The sequence below is a fragment of the Sapajus apella genome, unplaced genomic scaffold (assembly GCF_009761245.1).
Source record: "Sapajus apella isolate SASKATOON/1434 unplaced genomic scaffold, GSC_monkey_1.0 scaffold85, whole genome shotgun sequence".
NCBI classification, from domain to species: Eukaryota; Metazoa; Chordata; class Mammalia; order Primates; family Cebidae; genus Sapajus; species Sapajus apella.
This window is the reverse complement of record NW_022437025.1, coordinates 5,904,866-5,920,641: the sequence shown is the minus strand read 5'-3', so window position 1 is coordinate 5,920,641 and position 15,776 is coordinate 5,904,866. Positions and strand designations below refer to the sequence as shown.

At 53.3% G+C, this 15,776-nt stretch overlaps 1 long non-coding RNA gene across 1 annotated transcript; it reads left to right on the top strand.

The window, feature by feature from the left end:
- The first annotated feature begins 1,973 nt into the window (after nt 1-1,973).
- Nucleotides 1,974-4,270, top strand: LOC116533924. Its single transcript, XR_004261517.1, has 2 exons — nt 1,974-2,180; nt 3,775-4,270. It is a non-coding gene; the product is annotated as an uncharacterized LOC116533924 (long non-coding RNA).
- Nucleotides 4,271-15,776: the final 11,506 nt, after the last annotated feature.

The window sequence follows — 15,776 nt, the reverse complement described above, 5'->3', positions numbered from 1 at the left end:
GCTATCCGGTCTCCCCCGGCCCTCCAGCCCCACCTTCTGCTGGCCCCAACCCCTACCTGACGTCACACACCAGCCTCACCCACACTGCATGTGAGTGGCCTCAGCTACCCTCTCTCTGCCTCTGTAGAACGGGGTGAGAGCGCATCTGTCCATCGCACGGTGGTTGTTAGAATTCAGTAAGGACCCACAGTGCTAGTCCAGAGAAGCGCTCCATGCTCAGCGTTTACAGCCACCTTCCCCGACCCTATCACTTTCTGCTTTGGGCCTCAAACTGGTGGGCTTGCAACATGGAAGACAGTTCAAAACAGTGCAGGGTCCTGGGTGCAGGCCAGACCAACGCGTGCCAGCCTGGGCTCATGCGTGTGACCTCGGAAGAGTCCTTTTTGTCTCCTGACTTCAGCTTCCCCATCTGGAGGAGAGGGCTGGGCTGAGGACACCCAGCATCCCTAGGTGCGCTTCTCCATCCACAACCCTTCCAGTCCCAGATGCCAACGGCTCTATCTTGTCTCTCAACTGTCTGTGGATGGGGATCTCATAAAGTAACCTCCATGTGGCCCTTAACATCCCGCCCTCCCATTCTTTCACCCACTCACCCCCAACAGAGCAGGGAAACTGTTCCCCTCTGGCCTGCAGCCCCAGCCTCACTCCAATGAAGGAACTCCGTGTCACCAGTGCCGGCAGGCGGAGGACAAAGGCGGCTCTGTCCCCCAGGGCAATGGTGGTTATCTGCTGTTACCATGCAGCCGGGACCATCATCACGTCCCCCTTCTCCCCCACCTTAGGGCGCTGAGGCTCGCATTTCTGCACTGGCTGCATTTCCTGCTGCAGAAACGCACTGACTGCCTTCACAGGCTTCCTGAGGCTGAGCTGGGGGCCCCGGCCTGGCAGCCAGCGGGGAGGCGGGCAGAGGAGCCTCGCAGCCCTCAGGGGCCATCTGGAATAGAGCCGCCCGGAGGCCTGATGCGGGTGGAAGTGTCCAGCAACTGGCCAGCTTCTGAGGGTGGGCCGAGCACAGGGAGGGTAGGTGCAGGGGTGAAGCGGGCTCCCAAACCATGATGGCATTGTGACCAGCCTGTCTAGTAGAGCAGGCACAGCCTCTGAGACATTTACGTGCACGGTCTCGCTTTTACGTCCATTTATGTAAATGTTAACTAAGAATGAATCTTTTACATCAAGTTACCCACAGCGCCTGGCTCTGAGTAAGCACTCAGTGCATGTCAGGTATTTTTTACTGCTCCGATGTGCTACAGTGGTTTTAAAGCATGGCTCTGAAACCCTCCATCCTTGTTGCTGTGAGAGGCGGGTTCTGGGTCCCTGCCTCTTGACCAGGCGGGCTTGTGACTGCTTCAACTGAAAAATGCCGAGACAGCTTGCCTCGTGTGGGCTGGGGGAAGCCGCATGGCCTCTTGCTATGGTCTGAATGTCTGTGTTCCCCAAAATTCTTATGTTGGAATCTTAACTCCCAAGACGATGGTGTTAGGAGGTGGGGCCTTTGGGAGGTAATTTGGTCATGAGAGGGGAAGCCTCATGAATGGGATTGGTGCCGTCATAAAACAGACCCCAAAATGTTCCCTTGCACCTTCTCTGGGATGAGGAGGACCCAGCAGGAAGGCCCCTCTGTGAACCAGGACTCGGGGCCTCAGTGACACCGAAACTGCCAGCGCCTTGATTTTGGACTTCCAGCGTCCAGAATTCCGAGGAATAAACTTCTGCTGTCTGAGTCTGTGGTCTTCTGTTAACAGCCCGAACGGACTGAAACACCTCTCTAGTTTCTCTAAGAGAAGATGATGGAGGTCCCTTCCTCCCAAGGCACCTATACAGGATAGTGAGGGCGCGTGCAGGCAGAGCAAGTGACTGGCACCGGGTGCCGTCTCCCCAACCTGGGTCTCAGCCCCTGACCCTCCCAGGCCAGCTGCACGTGGCCGCCCTTGTTCCTCGGTGTCCCTTGGCCTACACCCCTCACCACAGCCCCTTTTCCTCTCTCCCACAAGCACAACGCTTGTTCAGACATCCATACGCACTTCTCCCCAAATCCTGTGCTTAACAGGTCTCTCCTGAGCACACAGGAGCGCCGGGGCAAGCGACGCCTGGGACTATGAAGCGAACGCCACACCAGGCCTGGCCCTGGGAGCCCGCCTCCGGTGGGGGACGCAGGTGCTGAAGACATAACCACATGACCAGTGATCTCATCACGATCGCGCCGAAGGCTATGAAGGACAGTTCCAGGGGAGGAAGCGCCCAGCCTGTGGGCCAGGGAAGGCTTTGCAGAGAGAAAGTGGGTCAGTGACCTGCACAGAGGGAGGAGGCAGGGTGGTGAGCCACAGTGCGACGAGGACAGGGGACACGGCACGGAAATGCTGTCCCATAGCCAGGAGACCTGCCTAGCCCACTGCCTCTCTGTGCCTCTCTTCTTACTTGCTGTAGTTAAACAAACAAAAAAAAGAGCCAGGTTGAACCCACACATATGTTCAGAAACAGGCCTGGTGCGGGGGCTCACGCCTGTAATCTCAGCACTTCGGGAGGCCGAGGTGAGCGGGTCACTTGAGTTCAGGGGTTTGAGACTACCCTGGCCAACATGACTAAGCCCCATCTCTACTAAAAATACAAAAATTAGTCAGACCTGGGAGCAGGCACCTGTAATCCCAGCTACTCAGGAGGCTGAGGCAGGAGAATCTCTTGAACCCTGGAGGCGGAAGTTGTAGTGAGCCGAGATCTCGCCATTGCACTCCAGTCCGGGCAACAGAGGAGACTCTGTCTCAAAACAAACAAACAAACAACGAAAACCCAGAAACAGCCAAAAACAAATCTATGAGGTTAGGAATCCGAACAGGACTTGCCTTCTGGAGGGGTCGGCTGTGAAGGGGTGTGAGGGAGCACTCTGGGCGTGGGAATGTTCTATGTCTTCATTGGAGTGGTGGCCACAGGAGTGAACACATTTGATGCAACTGCATTTTACACCATGTAATTATACCGAGAGAGACAGAGACAGAGACAGAGACAGAGAGAGAGAGAGAGAGAGAGATGGTGGGGGGCAGGAAGAGGAAGGAAGGACACACGGACAAAAGCAAGAGGCAATGAGACAATAGGAAATGAAGTGTTGGAAAAAAGAGGAGTCAGCCCTGTGGCCTCACACAGGTTTAATTTTTTCTGAGCCTCAGTTTCTCCATTCATAAAATAGAATAATCACCTAACCTCCTAGAGCTCCACGGGCCTAGAAGCCTCTGCTCAGTGTCCAGTAGACAGGGGCACTTGGGCATCAGTCCCCTCCCTCTGTTTCTCTCTGGACTGCATCACCCCCACCCATGAAATGGGGGTGAGGGCCTGATGACAGCTAAGCAAGCCCCAGCCGGCTCCCCAGGGCTCTCTGCCTGTGCCCAACCTCCCTGTTCCTGTGGCCTGCCTTGGCTATATCAATCTTCAAAACATTCCTTTTTGGCCAGGTGTGCTGGCTAACATCTGTAATCCCAGCACTTTAGGAGGCTGAGGCTGGAGGATCACTTGAGCCCAGGAGTTCAAGACTAGCCTGGGCAACAAAGTGAGACCCCATTTCTTAAATAAATACATAAACAAATAAGTTAGACATGGTGGCATGCACCTGTGGTTCCAGTTACTTGGGAGGCTGAGGTGGGAGAATTGCTTAAGCCCAGGAAGTGGAGGCTGCAGTGAGCCAACACCATACCCAGCCTAAGTGAAACAGTGAGACCCTGTCTCAAAATAAGTAAAAACAAAACAAACAAACAAACCTCAAAACATTCCTTTTCGTTTGCTTCCTAGAACTATCTGACACCAACGTGTACTCACTTCAGTCTCTCACCCGGGACCACGCAGCCAGCAGCTCCTCCCTGCCAGGGATCATGGCTTAGCGAGGCCCACCACAGTGACTCGGAGCTGCCTGGCTCTGCAGGAGGAGGCCCTTGCAGGGATGGTGGTGGCAACTGCACTGCAATGAACAAAACTGGTTTCTAAGTGTTGCTAATAATTCCCAGGATCACGCACGGCTCTAGAAAGCACCACAATAACTATTCCTTCAGAACGTCTTGGCAGAGGAGACTCGGGGTGACTCTGCGGCTTTCACCCAGGGGGAATCATGTCTGGGCTGAATACAAGGACAAAGGAGACAGAAGCCTGGGGGGTGCCGGCTGGGGCAGTAGAGGTCAGAGCCAAGGGCCTGAAGGTCATATCAAGGAGTCTGAATTTTGTTGTATACAACACAGAGGGGTGTGGGAGATTGGTAAGCGGAGAAGAGAACAGTAAGAGACGGTGTACCAGAGATTGTGGCCGCCATGCTATCTGTTTCTCCCTCCTTCCCTTCCAGTGAAACCTTGCTTTTATTCTGGGCAGAAGTGTGTCTGGCCGAAGACTATATTTCCCAATCTCCCTTGCAGCCAGATGTGGCATGTGACTGTATTCTAATCAATGAGACATGGGAGAAGTCGATGAGGGTGCTTTGTGAAAAGCTCAATAAGGAGGACACAGCTGATGAAAGCTCTTTTTACCCATTTCTTCTTCCTTCTGCATTCCACGTGGGATGAAGATATGATGGTTGGTGCTCCAGCAGTTATCTTGGGCTATGAGGTGATCGCCATGTTCGAGGCCAGACTTAGGTAGGGCAGAGCAAAGAGGTAGGTTAGTTGTTCCTGATCATAATCCAGTGATCAGTAGCTCAAGGATGTCTGGTAGAGCCAAGCAGAAGTGCATTTAGACTTTCACATCCCATTTGGAGCTATCCTCTGACACCTGGCCCCCAACATTCTCCCCATCTGTCAATGTGCAACTATGCTTCAATTTCTTATACCAGAAACATGGGTGTCATCCTCCATTGCCCTCTTTCTCATCTGCAAACCCCACCAGTTGTACCTCTAATTCACCCACTTCTATTCACTCCTGTCACCGGCAGTCTGGCCCAGGCCACCGTCTCCTCCCACCTGGGACGCTGCACCCACGTCTTAGCTGCCGTCGTGCTGCCACGCCCCTCACAGCAGTAATCCACTCCTGTCTGCCTTCTAGCTTCCTCCTGAACTCAGAAAAGAATCTGCACTCCCTACCTTGACCTTCCAGAACTCCCTTCCCTTCCTTCCCTGCTCCCACTCTCTCCACTTTCCAGATAAGAAAACTCACCTGTGATGAGCCTGAGGTCACAGAGCTCACAGAGTGACTGTGCTGGGCACAGCAAACACAGAGATCCCCCCCACAGCCCCCAGCCAGATGCTGCACTCAGCAGACAGAGAGATGAGAAAGATATCTGTCCCCCTCCATGAGCCCCAATTGGGTGCTGGGCACAGCAAAGAGATGAGCAAGATAAATGTTGTCCCCCTCCATGAGCCCCCACTTGGGCACTGGGCACAGCAGACAGAGATGAACAAGACACATGCGCCCCTCCACAAGCCCCTGATTGGATGAGAAACCCAGACAAGTGAGATGGTGGCAAAACAGGGCCCTTTTTCTCCTTAGGGCCTCCCCACATGCTGTTCTCTCTGCCTGGCTGCCTTTGCCTTTTCTCCCAATCTACCTAAGGCCTGGTTAGTCTGTGCTTTTTCTTGAGGCAGGGCCTCACTCTGTCACCTAGGCTGGAGTACAGTGGCCCAGTCATGGCTCACTGCAGCCTGGCACTCCTGGGCTCAAGCAATCCTCCCACCTCAGCCTCTCGAGTGGCTGGGACTACAAATACAACTCACCACACCCAGCTAATGTTTAGTTTTTTAAATAGAGACCTCTTGCTATGTTGCCCAAGCTGGTCTTGAACTCCTGGCCTTATGCAATCCTCTCACCTTGTCTTCCCGAAATGCTGGGATTATAGGCATAAGCCACTGTGCACGGTCCTGGTTAGCCTTTGGGCGTCACTCAGAAGCCTTCTCTGGCTCCCCCAGTCTGAGTCGATTCCTTGCTATATTCTCATAGCCAATGGTGTGCTGCCATTGCGGGGCGAAGCACTGATTTGCTGTTTGCCAATTTCCATGGTGTAACCACTTCCGCCACAGCTGATTTCAAGCTGCAGTATGACATCATTGAATGTGGAGTCAGGAAGAACAGTGCATGATCCGCTCCCACGAAGCAGTGTACTATAACCCAAGTCATAGTACACCACGAATGCACCAATCCCCATTTATAACCAGATTGTCAACATCAGTGTTTCCCACAGCTCTGCAAGGTGTCTGTGACAGTCCTAGGGTCCAGCACAGAGTCTGGGACCACACAGGCTCCAAGTCAGCACCCAGAGAAGGAATGCATGCGAGAGGTACGGACATCCACTTCCTCCTGGTGTCAGCAGGGTCCTATCGGGAAAACTGATTAATTTCAAGGAATTGGCTCACATGGTTGTGGGGTCTGGCTGGGTAAGTCTGAAATCTGCAGGGGGCGCGGGGTAGCCTGCAAGCTGGAAACACTGGGGCAGGAGCTGACGCTTCACCATCGGCAGAATTTCTTTTCTTTTTCAGAGAAACCTCAGTTTTGCTCTGAAGGCCTTCAGCTGCCTGGCTGGGGCTCACCCACATCAAGGGTAATCCCTTCCCTTAAAGTCAACTGACAGTAGATGTTAACCACAGCTACAAAACACCATCACAGCAATACACCTGGGTTAGAGTTGGATTGAATAAATGGGGCTGGAGCCTGGCCCACTTGATAGATAAAATCAACAGACACAGTACTCTCAGGTGAGGATTCTTTCCCTGTCTCTTTGAGTCCCTGCTGGAGTAATACTCTCCAGAGCTAAGCACACTGTCTTTGAAATGAGAGTTAGAGGGTGGCCAGTCCTTCTGCCACCTGCCCAGGCCAGAAAGCTTGCCAACGCATGACGGGTGCATCCCTATTTCCTTCTCCCTCATGAGTCTGGTGGGGGGGCAACTCATCCGGTCAGTCATGGCACTGGAATCCCCTGAGAGGTCCAATGGGCTCAGCCTCATGGCACCAGAGCAGGGGGCTTGTGAGAGGCCCCGGGGGACCGCAGGTTACTGGCAAGTGTTTGGCTGTGGAGCACTTCTCAGGGCCCAACTGGCTTCTGACCTCCTGTGCCTCCCACGGGCCTGGGCGGGGTCCCCTCCTTTCCTCCTTAGCCGGCGGCTGTCCTGTCCTCGCAGGAGTCCCTGCCCCCATTACTGTACAGGCTCCCCTCCCCCCCATAAGGAACAAATATGAGCAGAGTCCTAAGTTCAGGGTTTTAAGGGATTGTTCCTGCCCTGGCCTCCTCTCTGAGATGATCCTGGGCCATCAGAGGCTTCCTGCTTCTCCTTTTATGACCCTGAGCTTGTCAGTCTCCCCATCCGCATGCCCCCGCCCTTGGAGAGAACAGCCTGCCTTCTATAAGACCCTCTGTTGAGGGAGAAGGAGCCGGCTGGGGCAGGGCTGCAGGCTCAGGCTATGGTGTTCAAGTTCACCCTCAGCTCACACACTTGAGACATTGTCCTGGTGCTCAGCCTGCTACCCAAGGGGCCCCTCCAGAGCTCTCGGGCTTCCATCCTCAGTGGTCCAGTGGCCCTGGTACCCAGAGCTGGGTTGGAAAGGGCCCCCTGTCCTCTGGGATGGGAGGAAAATGCTCAGTCCTCTGTCAAGCTGGTCACAGACTCCGATGAACTTTTCCAGGGCCATAAGTCACACTGTTTTCCAAAAGAGGAAGCAGGCTCAGGGAGAGTAAGTCTTGCCCAAAGTCACACAGTGGAGTCAGCGCTTGAATTTAGCTCTGACTCCCAGGGCACCTGTTGAGTGCCTGACCTGCTCCCTCCATCCTCCATGGCCTGCCTGCTCCATGGTGCAAGAATCACTTCAGCTGTCACAGCTTTAGAAGTGAGCTGTGCATGAACCCCAGGACCCCAAAGCATCAGGGAGGGTCACACAGAACCTCGTACCTGCTGGACGCTGAAGCCATGCCACATAATCAGGACAGCCCTACTCAACACGCAAAGCTCCAGTGATGCTTTCGCTTCCCAGGAAATTGCTCTTGTCTTGCTGCTGAGTACCAGTAGCAAGTGACGGCCAGCAGGCCCCCACTTCAAGCCTGACACTAGAAGAAATGCTCCCAGCCCACACACGGATGCCTGAAGAATCACTGATCTGCTGCCCACTCTTTCTGGGAAGAGAATTTTCTGGGAGGAAGGCCTTTGCATGCTCTATCTCACTTAGCGCAGATATGAGGAAGAACTGTTATTATGCCCATTTTACAGATGAGGAGACTGAGGTGGTTATTGGTCCAAGGGCACACAAATAGTAAGTGGTAGAGGCAGGTGCATCCGGGATCAAAATCCTCATTCTTTGAACTATATTACAGAAACCCCTTGCAGAAGTTTGCCCCAAGCCTTCAAAAGGGATCATAATTCCAGAGGGGTACAGAAACCTGTTCCCAAGCTCTTAACCAGAATTGGATTCTGTCCTGGGGAAGGCTGACTGTGGACATCATTATTCTTCTCTGCTGAATGGATCCGTGGCTTGTAAATAAACAACCCCTGGCATCTAGAACTGCCACTGGGTCCCTGTGATTTTAGTCAAGGGACTTGGCCATCCAGAGCAGGGTATGGGGGGGCCCTCTCGGAGGCTGAACCTCTAACAGGATGGGGCCCACACCTGGGTGCAGCTGCAGTCGTGGGGACGCCCCTCCTGAGCAGCCACTCCCCTTCCTCTCCCCACCCCCACTCGCTTCCCAGGCCTCTCTCTGCTTACTACCCAGCATGGGCAAAAGCAGCTGCAGCCAATACGGACCAACAGGGGCACGCCCCTTTTGAGGCACTAACTGTGGTGCTGATAACAGATCCCCAGGCCGGGCCTGGCTCAAGGACAGGAACCCCAACATGCCAGCTGTCTCGGGAGCCCGTGCTCAGCCTGGCTCACTCTCTGCGGGTGGCTGGTCTCGAACCACAGTGGTGGGTTTATGTGTGATCGTGGACGAAGCGTGGAGTTCAGCAGGGTGGCTGCGGCTGAGCCGCTTCTCACCGGATCTGTTTCTTCTTAGCGTTATTGATGTTGTTGACAGCTGGCAGGTCCTGCACTGCACTAATCACTTTACATGGAGAAGTTCATTTCATTCTCCTCACAACCCCATGACGTAGCTCATATCATCACCTCCATTTTGCAGGTAAGGAAACTGAGGACCAGAGCGCTCAACGGATGTGCCTTAGGTCACACAGCTAGTGAGCGACTGAGCCAGGCCTTGAACCCAGGTGGTCTGGCTTCAGGACAAGCCTGCACAATATCTGTACAGAAACAGGTCCTGGTGCGTTTTAGGGTTGCCGTGCTTCTATCCTTATCTGCAGGTGCTTTTCCCTCTGATTTCATTCACCCTATGACCTGTACGGTAGGTTTTATTACTTCCGTTTTATCACTTTCACCCTCTGCCAGGAAAGAATCAGCTTACAGATGAGGTAACAGGCTCAGAGAGGTTAAGCAACTTGTCTGGTGTCCCATAGCTGGTACATGTGACAACCTGAATTCAAAGAAGCCTGATTCCCACTGCGGAGCCTCCCATTCATGAGGGACCTCAAGGTGTCACAGAATTTAGACACACTGAACATCCTTATTTTATGAGTCCACATTCAACGCTGTAATAACCCAGTGTCGGAGGAGTTGAAGAATTCTTTCACATATTTGTCCAGCCTTGTTCTGGACCTTGCCCTAGGATCCTGGGGTTGCAGTGGTGGGGATGGGATCATAGAGATGAACAAGCTGTAGATGTGGGAGCTGGAATCGTGGCAACGCTTTGGGGTTCCCTGACAAGGTACAGGCAGGCCACCTTTCTTGTATGGCAGGGCAGGGCAGGGCAGGGCTGACCTGCGTTCCGGTTCTGGCTGTGTCACTCCCATGCTGTGTGACTTAGGACCAGGCTCTGCCCTCTGTGTACATTGGGTCACCAGGCAGGGATGAGCTGCCTGGTGTGGTGACTCCAGGTGGCTCCAGGAGGAAGGTGGGGGCCCTCTCAGGTGAGTAGTCACATTTCTCCCTATGGCTTGTCCAAAAAATAAGGGGACCTCACAGAGACAGCTCTGCACAACTGTCATGCTGCAGCCTGGGGAGGGTGCCTGGGAGGGGCTATGGAGCAAGGCTGCAGCTTCCTTGGCGTTGGGTCATCACAGGGGCCACAGTCATGAAGCCGACTGGCTCTCAGCATGGGCTGTGGTGTCCAAAGACCCAGGGTTACTGCCATCAGCCAGCTGTGTGACCTTGGCCAAGTTACTTAGCCTCTCTGAGCCTCAACTGTCTCATTCATAACATGGGGAACCTAGCACAGTGCCTGGCAGCTGCTCATTTACCGCAGGCACAGTCACTGAAGCTCAGAATTATGAAGCTGATGAGGATAGAGGGTCCAGCATAGAAAAGGCCACCTGTAAGCACTTACTATGTGCCAAGACAAGGAGACAAGAAGGTGATGTGATTTACTTCCAGGCACACAGCAAGAACATGGCAAAGCTGCGACCTGAGCATTGGGATGCATTGGCGCCTGCGCTGCTGGCTCCCTGGCTGAGTCTGGGGCTGTGCCCTAGAGGTTGAGCCCCTACGGGCGCTCCTGCTGGCCTCTGGCTGGGGCAGCACCAGCAAATGTCTTCAGTCCATCTGGCAGGTCTCACTTGCTTGGTCTGAGAACCTGCCCCACAGGCCTGAGCTCCGCAGGGAAAAGAAGTAAAAATAGCTGGGTCTGAGAGGGCAGTGGCTGGGCCATGGGCAGCAGAGCGTGCCTTTCCCATGACTCTGGCTCTGCAGAAGAGTCCTTCCCTGAGCCGCCCTGTGTGCCAGGCCCTGGGCTGGGCGCCCGGGAAGCAGAGTCATGGCAGGCACAGCTGCTCCCCAGAGGAGCCCGTAGCTTGCACAGTAGGACAGATTTGTCCAGCACAGCACCTTGGGCTCGGGGCCTGAGAGGGCTAGTTATGGAGCATGCAAAGAGGCCTCTCACTCACCTGGGGGACCCCAAGGTAAACTACCAGAAAAAGGACAGACACCCTGGAGAAAACAGTCATGAAGCAGAGGGGCAGGGGGCATTCTGGGCAGTGGGACCAGCATTTGCAAAGGCAGAGAGGTGTGACAAGCATGGTCCCTTGAGAGAAGTGTAAGTGGTGCATCCAGAGGCTGGGCTGCCTATAGGGGCAGGCTGCAGGGGCAGGCTGGGAAAGCAGCGAGCCTGGGACTGCAGGGACAACGGGGAGCCAAGGGAGGTTATAAAGCGGGGTGACACGCTCCCTCCATCTCAAGATCCATAGCCTTAATCCCATCAGCAAAGTCCCTTTTCCGGGTAAGGTAACATCGTCACTGGTCCCAGGGATTAGGAGGTACACACCTTTGGGGGCCATATTCTGCAGACCCCACCTCTGTAATAAACTGTTTGCACTGAATCCTCGTCCAAAGGCGTCTAGGGACCCCAAACTAGGACCCCCCCCAACCTTAATTCTGTCCCTGGGCTCCGCATCACAGATGCCAGCTCCAGATCCTTGGCTCGGCCCCTCCAAAATTCTTGGCAGGTCATTCTCTAAACAGACAGAGCTGGGTTCAAATCCTGCCTCTGCTGCTTACTTGCTCTGAGACCTTGGGCAACTCACCAGTCTCTTTCAAAGCCTCAGTTTCCTCATCTGACAAAGGAGATGAGGGGCCCAAGAGATTACTAAGTGGGTTAGAGAGTCAGTAAGTGCCTGGCACATAGTAGGTGCTCCAGAGACAAGAGCTGCTGTCGGTTACCAGGTAGCTGTAGCCCTTTGGTCCCTTCCCCTGTGCAGAATATCATCATCACAATGACGCGCTCTGTTATCGCCCTGACCTGCCAACCCTCTTAGGGGCAAAGAAGTTTGTTTTGTTTATTTGTTTCCTGGATGCAAAGAATCTGTTGATTTCTCCAAGCTTGGCGCTGGCTGAAATTGTCCCAGCCAACGCTGACACTGCCTATAAGGTGGCTGAAGTTTTGGGGTGGCACAGAAAAGAACTTTGTTTTGTTTTGTTTTGAGATGGAGTTTCGTTCTTGTTGCCCAGGCTAGAGTGCAACGGTGAGATCTCTGCTCACTGCAACCTTGGCTTCCTGGGTTCAAGCGATTCTCCTGCCTCAGCCTCCCGAGTAGCTGGGATTGCAAGTGTGTGCTACCAAGCCCAGCTAATTCTGTATTTTTAGTAGAGACAGGGTTTCTCCGTGTTGGTCAGGCTGGTCTCCAACTCCTGGCCTCAGACTATCACCCACCTCGGCCTCCCAAAGTGCTAGAATTATAGGTGTGAGCCACCGCGCCCGGCCAAGGAAAGGGCTCTTTTAAGGAGCCACCAGCACCTTCGCCTCAAAACCAAGAACAATGCCAGGCCCTGTGCCAGCCACAGGAGTAATTAGGCCACATGGTTTCAAGGCAGAAATTCCAATAGTCCCTGAAATGCTATAAATCGAGCCACAGACAGGAGGTGTGGTGACTTGACAGCAATTTCTCCCTTAAGGCAAGGCCTCCGAGGCCTCCCCTCCGTTTGACTACCGAAAGAAATGAAGTGATGGATGGCACTGTTTCTTTGTGTTGAATCAAATGGATTCCCTGTGGATACAGTTTGATATTCTTCCTGATCATGTCAACTAGACAGAATGTGTTTTTCACAAAAGATGTGTGAAATAGGCATTCCTGCATCATTCCTAAACAGGTTTTGGTGGCGGTGGTGGTTTGTTTTCCAGGAACTACAGAGCCTTCTACTGCTCTCCTTCATCTTCTCCCCGGGGCAGCCGGAACTCGCCCTGGGGGTGGCCCACTCTCCCGCACTGGGCACGGTGGAGACAGCCAGCAGCACAGGTTCGGGGTGTGGGCTGGGAGAACGCTCCCCCGTGAACTCACAAGCACACGTTAGGTACTGTGGATACGAGAGGCCCCGTCATATGGAGAGTATGTGGTTCAGTGGCCAGGCCTTGGAGCCAGTGGTCTGACTTGCTGTCCCAGCTCTGCCACTTCCTGGCTTTGTGACCTGAGGCAAGGTTGGTATTTCTCTCTGCGTCCATAAGATGGGATAACAATGGCACCCACGTCATAGGGCAATGAGGGTTTGATGCATAAATACGTGCAGTCTGCAGAAGCTCACCTAGCATGCTGTGGGCACCCAGCAAACACTAGTCATTTTCCTCTGTGGATAAAGCCCCTTGTTAAGTAGATGACAGGCAAAGTGAATCACGTATATACCTGAGGACAGAAACACCATTTTGCAAGTGAGGAATAAGGCTTGAGAAGAAAAGAACCAGGCTGGGCATGGTGGCTCACGCCTGCAATCCCAACAGTTTGGGAGGCTGAGGTGGGAGGATTGCTTGCCCAGGAATTGGAGACCGGCCTGGGCAACACAGTGAGACCCAGCGTCGATAAAAAATGAAAAAAAAAGTAACTGGGCGTGGTCGTGCGTGCCTGTAGTCTCAGCCACTCCCAAGGCTGAGGGAAGAGGATTGCCTAAGCTCAGAAGGTCCAGGCTGCAGTGAGCTGGGATTGCACCACTGCACTCCAGCCTGGAAGATGAACACAACTCTGTGCCCCCACCCCTAAAAAAAGAAAAAAGAAAAGAGCAGAGCAGAGGAGGGGAGAGGATGGGAGAGGGGAGGTGAGGGGAGGAGGAGAGGGGAGGGAAGGGGAGGGGAGAGGGGAGAGGAGAGGGGAGGGGAGGGGAGGGGAGGGGAGAGGGGAGGGGGGAGGGGAGGGGAGGAGAGACGAACCATAGTAACATTATGCCTAATAGTCAAAAGGCGGATGCAATTGGTGTCCATTGACGGATGAATGTGTAAACAAAACGTGGTCTATCCTGAAATGGAGTATTATTCAGCTTTGAAAAGGAAGGAAGTCTGGCACATGCTGCATCATGGATGATCTCTGAGGACATTGTGCTAAGTGACACAAGCCCGTCACGAAAGGACAAAGACCGCGTGATTACGCTTATACAAGGTCCTTAGAGGAGTCAAATTCATAGAAACAGAAAGTAGAACAGTGGTTGCCAGGGCCTGGGGGAGGGGATGGGAGTTAATGTTTGACAGGGATAGGGTTTCGGTTTTGCAAGATGAAAGTCCTGGAGATGGACGGCGGTGATGGCCGCACAATGACGTGAATGTACCTGACACTGGACTGTACACTTGGAAATGGTTGAGATGGTAAATTTTATGTTATGTGTATTTCACCACAATTAACAATTTAAAAGAAATGAACCAACTTGGCAGAGCACAGTGGCACACGCCTGTAATTCCAGCACTTTGGGAGGCCGCGGTGGGTGGATCGTTTGAGGTCAGGAGCTTGAGAGCAGCCTGTCGAACGTGGTGAAACCCCGTCTCTACAAAAAATACAAAAATTAGCCAGGTGTGGTGGCACGTGCTTGTGATTCCAGCTACGTGGGAGGCTGAGGCAGGAGGATTGCTTGAACCTGGGTAGCAGAGGTTGCAGTGAGCCAAGATCTGACTCTATTTCAATAAAAAAAAAGAAAAGAAATGAACCAACTTGCCCAGGTCACCCTTCTGGGAGGTATGAAAAGCAGAATTTAGACCCAAGTTTGAGTGACTACCCGACATGAAACCCCTTGCCTTGTATCTATTGGACAGGTAAAGTTTAGCAGAAGAGAATGGCTTCAGGAAAGAAAATACTTTACCAAGGGAAGACAACAGGAGACAGAAAGAGATGAGAGATCAGTAGGCATGAAGCCAGGAGAATGGGTGTCAGGTTGCTTCTGCTGTGTGACTGTGGCACACCACTCACCCTCTCTGGGCTTTGGGTCTCCACTCTTCTATAAAGGTTAGGTTGGAAGGGCATCCAGGGCATTTCAGCTGTAAGGTCTAGGGTGGGGTGAGATGGGATGCCCAGGCATGTTGTGAGAGCTCTAGTAGGCATGAGTACTCACCCTACCCCATGATCCCTGGAGAGCCCACCATTGAACAGTAGGGATAAGTCACAGACAAACAGCAACTGGCGAATCTACCACGTATCAAGCTCTGTCCTAGCTAGGCTCCTGCTCTGGGGCTGCCATCCTGTCGGGGAGGAAAGGCAATAGACAAATAAGCAAACAGAAATAGTTCGCAAATGGAGAAACAAAGATGGGTAATGGGGTGCAGGTGCTCAGGGGTGGGGCAGCAAGAGTTCCTGGTGGAGGAGAAGGCTGCACCCTGGTTAGGGGCCCCCAGAAGGCACCCTGGAAGAGGTGGCATCTGGTTCCCCAAGGCTTTGCTGAGCACAGGTGCTGGAGATAGAGAATTCGTCATTGTGGGGAGGACAGACATGGCAGCAAACACATCACAGTATAGCCCAGGACTTGCCACCACAGGAGGCTGTGTAAGCTATGGGGCAGGAGAGATGGAGACAGCAGAGCATCTCATGGGAGATTTTCCTGTTGAAAAGAACATATGAGCGGGGTTTTGGAGGATGAATAAGGTTCTCAGAGCCGGGAAGTGTGCTCCAGGCTTGGGGAACAGCAAGTGTGAAGGCACGAGGGTGTGAGGTAGAGCTTGGTACGACAGGGCTTTGGAGCTGGCTGACAGGTGTCTATGCTAGTTGACTCTGGATGAAGTGGTTAGCTTCTCTGAAGGTCAGTTTCCCAATTTTCTCAATGAAGGAGAGTAATAATGCCACCTGGTGAAAGGTGTTTTGTGAGTACTTTTGAGTGTTAAGTGGTGTAGGGACTCTTTCTTTTTTTGAGACGGAGTCTTGCTCTGTCGCCCAAGCTGGAGTGCAGTGGCATGATCTCGGGTCACTGCAACCTCCGCCTCCCAGGTTCAAGTGATTCTCCTGCCTCAGCCTCCTGAGTAGCTGGGATTACAGGCACCCACCACCATGCCCAGCTAATTTTTTTGTATTTTGTAGAGACAGGTTTTCAGTGTGTTAGCCAGGATGGTCTCTACC